This window comes from Sturnira hondurensis, unplaced genomic scaffold (genome assembly GCF_014824575.4).
Source record: "Sturnira hondurensis isolate 20B ecotype Veracruz unplaced genomic scaffold, ASM1482457v3 Scaffold0007036, whole genome shotgun sequence".
NCBI classification, from domain to species: domain Eukaryota; kingdom Metazoa; phylum Chordata; class Mammalia; order Chiroptera; family Phyllostomidae; genus Sturnira; species Sturnira hondurensis.
The window spans coordinates 5,116,160-5,122,159 of record NW_028079667.1 but is presented as its reverse complement, the minus strand read 5'-3'; positions in this window follow the sequence as shown (position 1 = coordinate 5,122,159).

Below are 6,000 nucleotides of genomic sequence, written 5' to 3'. Positions count from 1 at the left end.
TAACTCCTCATCCTTCAGGACTTACCCTGAGAGAAGGTGTCTCTGCCCTCCCCTAAGCAGGGCCCCACAGCTGTCATCATCCCAGTAATGATCACTCTCTGTAACAATTGACTATTTTTTTCCTTGTATAATGTCTGTCTTACCCACCTGGATGGTATCCCCATGATAGCAAGAACCTTATCTATTTTGTTCTCAAGAGGTTCCCAGTGCCTTTTCTAGGGCTTGGCCCACAGTAGATTCTCAGTAAATATCTTTGGAATTAGGGTGACCAACCATCTCAATTTGCCTGGAACTGAGGGTTTGCCTAAGACAGGTCTTTTGGTGCTAAACCCAGCACAGTCCTGAACAAATGGGGATGGTTGGTAACCCTGTATGGAATGCATATCCTTTGGATAAGAAATTAGTCCCACAAGTAGATCTCTCATTATCACAGTTCAATCTCAAGTCCCCTTAGTCAAATCCAGAGCAGAGGCATCACTGTGCCCTGGTACACTTAGTTGCAGCCCCTGCCTCTAAGATCAGCCAAACCTTAGAGAAAAGTGAAAGCAGACCCCTAAGGACACTCACAGGCATCATAATCACTATTGTACTGCAGACCTTGAACTCTAGGGCAAGAATATGCCAAGAGTCATAAAATCACTGGGGTTGGGTTATGTCTATCACTTCTGGGTTTCCTCAAGCCTCTTGGCTCCTTTCTAATGTATCCAGATGGAACTGGACTAAAAACTGACAATTAAAACAATCATAATATGAAGTAGCTTTAGGCAGCTAGAAGACATCTCTGGAGTCATATAATTCAGTCCACCCCAAATTTTCCAGTCGAGGAAACTAAGAATTTGAGATGTTAACTTCTCTGATGGAGAGCCAAGTTTTACAGGATTCTCTTTATTTGTTCCTACACTGACCAGAGTCCCTTTGCAATACTGGCTAGGTGCTCCTTTCTAGTCCTGCCCACTGTGTACTCTGAGCAGTCTGTCCTGTGCATTTCCGCCTTCATGTGGTGTGCTCTGGAACAAGTTCTGCTACCTTTTTCACAAATGACTTATTTCAATACACTGGACGTTTTTCCCTAAAAGGACTCTTGTTTGACAGGTTTAGACATTCCTTCTTCTTTGAGATCTGGAGTAAATTTTCACCACTATGTAGTTTGCTGATCTAGGAAGGAAGAAAGGAAGGGAGGGAGGGAGGGAGGAAAGAAAAGTAAAAATCCCTAAAAATTATAAAAAATTATGAAGCTTAATAGATAACCTTGCTTGTTAGGTGAGATGTTCCTGGAGCTTGTGTCATTGTGATATACTTTAAAAGATTGCTTCATGGAAAGTACAGAACAAATTTACATTTATTTATATTTTGTTGTCTGTTCTGACTCCAAAAAATGGTATATGTATGCCATTAGCCTTAGTGCAAAAAGCAGGAGTAGGGCTTACACAAACTGCATCTATTTAGAGATATTTTCAAATCAGCATGTCCTAGTTTAACTGTTTGGAAAAAATATACAGCTTGTTGGTATTTTGAAATTTAGAAAGTTTGGGTTCGTGACTGCCTTTTGTAACAGTTTGTGTTGAACTTTTGACTTAGGAAGCCAGGCATTTTCAAGTTTTCATGAATTCTTTATAAAAACTAGAACTTAAGATGAACGTGTTATTATTAGTTGGGGAACTTTATCCAGGACATTTCATTTTATCCTTTGTTACGACTTTCGTCCCATGAAAGGTGTTAAATTCATACCTCCGTGGAAAAGGCCTTGGTCTTTTTTAGGCCTGTTTCTTTACAAACGTTTACTTAGGGGAAACTCTCTTTATAATCACTGAGCAAGTAGTCTGGGCCAGAAAACTCCTCCTCCAACCCTTTCCAAAGTCTACCTGGACAAGTAAGAGCAGTCCTTCCACCGCACCTACTCACTCACACACTTCTCTCCACACCTTGGGCCTCCCCATGGGCCTGAGGTACATGATCCATTCCACTGACAGGGACATTTTGTCCGTATTTTCTACCCCCTTTGCCTTTAGTTCTTGACCGCTCTTCAGCAACAGCTAATTATACACAATTATGTGAATAATTACAGATTCTAAAATTATCACCAGTTAATTCCAGGCCTTAGAAACATTAATCATATGCTAGTGGTGTTGGTCTGTGGGAGATTTGACTTTAAAGCAGGCTTCCGTTAAGAATCAAAGCTATTGGTGTGTTTATTCACAATGCATATCTCTGTCTGAGAGGGGACACACACTGTCATATCAAAAAGCAAGAGAAAGGCTAATTTTGATAAACTACGTGAGATGCGTAATATCCTTTAATAAACTTTTCACGTAGTATTTTGTACGGTGGGACTAGATAAAATTCTCTGTACTGTTGACTGTTATATTGTATAAATGTGACTAATCAGTGAGCAGAAAATAGGTAAAACAATAAATATACTGTTATATATTGCTTTAAAGTCTAAGCTTTAAATATAGTTTAAGATTATGCAGTATAGCTCTGTGGAAATATACAATTTTGATAATAAATTCTTTTGTTTTTTTAAGAAATGTATAAACTGTAAAAGGATAAACACCTGTGTCCCCACCGTGCACAAATGACAGTAATGAAGATTTTGTCACATCTGCTGTACGTCTTTCTTTACGAGGGAAGTCAAACACCAGACATGACGCCGAAGTTCCCTCTGCCTTCCCCCCTCAGTCTCACCTTCACCCCTTTCCAGCAACAGCCATGCTCTTTAATTTACTAGAGAAATAGTTCAACTACCATGATCCACCCCATTTGTTTTTATATAGAAAACATATTTAGCTTTATGTGTTTCTGTAGCAATATCTAGCTAAATATACCACACAGAAATTCTGGCTTTACTATGGAAATAATGATTCCTGTGTGTCAAAATAAATGTTTGGCAATGTTTGGCATTTTACAAAATTAACCTTCCTAGAATCATCTAGAAATGACAACAATGCTCTAATACATTTAAAAAATAATAGAGTCTTATGAAAATCAATTATTTTATTCTGTGAAAGAGAAAATACCTTAGGGATATGTTTTCATGATGACAATAGTAAATGCTTACTAGATAAGCTTTTCCAGTCAATATAATTTCTTCAATATACTTTCTGAAATGTTATTAATAAATGTAGGCCATGTGACTTTAGTGATAATGCAAACAAGAGTTTGCTACTTCATTACCTTGGATATTATATAAGATAAATGGTATTAAGAATATTTAGAGGATTCTAATAAAAGGCTTTAGCAACATCTAGAGAATTCTTCATCATTGTATCAAGAAGTGTGTCACAGAGAATATTTGTGGCCAGTATTTGAAAACAAATTGTACTTCCACGATGTCCGAGCAGCTCCAGAGATTTCACTGCTGCGGGAATAATTAGGAAGTAAAACCGGGTAGGGTTTGAAGTCTTGGGCTTATCACCCAGGCTCTCTGACTGGTGTGGCTTCGCTATTACCTTGTTGGATGGCCTTGGAGAGAGATCATTTAATTTCCCTGGATTCAATTTCCTCATCTCAAAAAAAGTCTTTTAAAAAAAGCTTCCTTGGTTGGTGGCATTGGGGCAGGGAAAGATGAAAAGAGATTATCATTAATATTTCCCACAGCTCTAAAATTTTATTCTTCTATTATTCATTTTATCCCTTCTCCCTTCCCACTCAATGTTCTAGTGTAGAGATTGGTAATTAATCAAAGCTGAGGGGATTTTCTAGCAAAATAATCAGACTTACTATTAAAGGCTATAAGAGTTTGAAACAAAAAAACCTTTTTTAAAAAATTCATTATAGAATTAACTCATTCACAAGGAACCAGAAAAGAACTGCTAGAAAGGGACACTAGAAATAGAGAAATATATTATTATTATTAACCACAAATATTTTATAGGATGAAGAATATGTATCTACATATACCATTTTAAATATAGTTGAATTTTTACTTAAAACAATGATATATGTATCTTATCAAAATGATGTGTGTTTAGGTCATGAAGTATTTCTTTGTCAGGGCACTAATAGTGATTAACTGTATTATATAATGAGTGAAGATGATGAGACTGCCTCATGACCATGTAATGTATTTAATTCCACAATATTAATATCCCTCTTGAGAATATTGCAATTTACTACTTTGGAAGAGTATATAAGAATTAACAAATGAGCGAAGTGCTAAGGCTTATACAGGAAAAAATAACAAATTTGCCTTTCAATAGTTCTTATCTACTATATATAAAAATGGAGAAATTTCTTAGAGGATTCAGAAACCTCCTCTATGCGTTGTGGAGTTTCCCAGGCGGCCATCACACTCTTCTGTACAACTCTGTGGCCCAGAGGTAACATGTGGCGGTGGTAAAGGATCACGGGACGGGTGGAAGAGACTTCCCTGAAGTTATCTTCTCTAGTTCATTTCCTTCTATTTAGGAGTGTTTTCTTAGCAAACTTAAATAAATGGCTATCTATGATATTTTTAGTGGTCCCAGGAAAGGAAAATACATGCTCTGTAGTGACCACTGTTATCATTGCCTGACCCTCAGAGACACAGCATTCTCCGCATATGAGACGGTGGAGGTGAGAGGACATTGTAAACTCTAATAAATGTTGGGAATTATTGAGATGACCATTCCAAGGCTGACCCAATTGTATGTTTTCTCACAAAAATTTCTTCCAAGGGGCAGGATCCATTAACAGTTATGAAGGGATTGATACTACCAGGCATGGACTCAGGATCTTGAGTATCTAAATCTTCATGTCTTGCCTTCATGACCCTTTTCTCAGGTTCTAGAGAAATGTATGTACCAGAGCAACGCCAAGTACATGCACACTTTTTACTACTATGAAATTCCAACACTGCCCTCTTGTAAGCTGGGTTGGCCCGTGAGCAGAATTCCTTTCACTCAGGATAGGTGGAGGAAGAGGGCTCAAAACCAAAGCCCCAAGAGGGCTCCCTCCCTTTCTCACTTTAGGCCCTCAGATGATGAGGAAAGGGAAGTCAAGGGAAAGCACATTAAAAAACAAGGGGAAGATAGGGGTTTTCTCTAAGGTTCGTTCTCTGTGAAAAGGGCTGGGGGTGGGAGTGGAAGGGTTATATTTTCTTCCTCTTCCTTTAACTCTTTTTTTTTTGTGCAGTAGCAATTGCTTTTTTTCTCTATATAAAATCAACATTTTGGTATCTGTGCCATACTCTAGGTATGAAGGATTTTTGTTATTATTTACCTTTTTAAAAAACTGGACTTGTGTGTTCCAGAGAAGCTGTGATTACATCATAGATCCTGTAGGCTAAGTTGACCAGCTGCAAAGTAATATTAACATACCTTGCTTAGTAACTGGTGATTTTCACAAAAATTTATTCATGTTTTTGCTTTATAAAGTACTCCTCTTTTGTCAAGATGCAGGAGTGACAATATGCACCAAATTGATCAAAAATGGGCTTGTCTTCTTGGCTTTTGTAGGCTGTGGTCTAGATGGACTATTGATAAGTTGTGTGACCAATGTCTTTGTCTTTTCTTATAAACTGGGGCTAAAATTTCATTTTCTTGGAATGTTCATCTCCATATTCTACAGTGATATTGAGAAAGTAAGTGAAAGAGAAAATGTGGATGTGTTTTGAAGAGTCACTTGGCCAGTTCACAAGGTCCTTTAAGGTCCAGAGAGGGAGCTCAATGCTGGAAAAGGCCGTTGCTACTCTTTAATGTGTTTCTGACACTGAAGCTGTGATCCATTCCTATACACTCTTTCCTCTTATATCCTATCTTGTGTTCTGGGCCTCATTCCTCTTTCATGTGGCAAGTTTTAAATATTTGTAGGCAATGATGCTTTCTGAGATTTTCATTTAAAGTTCAAGTGTATTAAGAATTTCATAAACTACAGAAATTATATTAAACTTGTGTCTGAGACAAATAATAAACACTACTTTGCCATGAACACAACTGACTTCCAGTTTAATTAAATACACATTATCTACTAGGATTTTTTTTTTTTACAAAATAAATGTTTATTTTGGAATGATTTTCAATT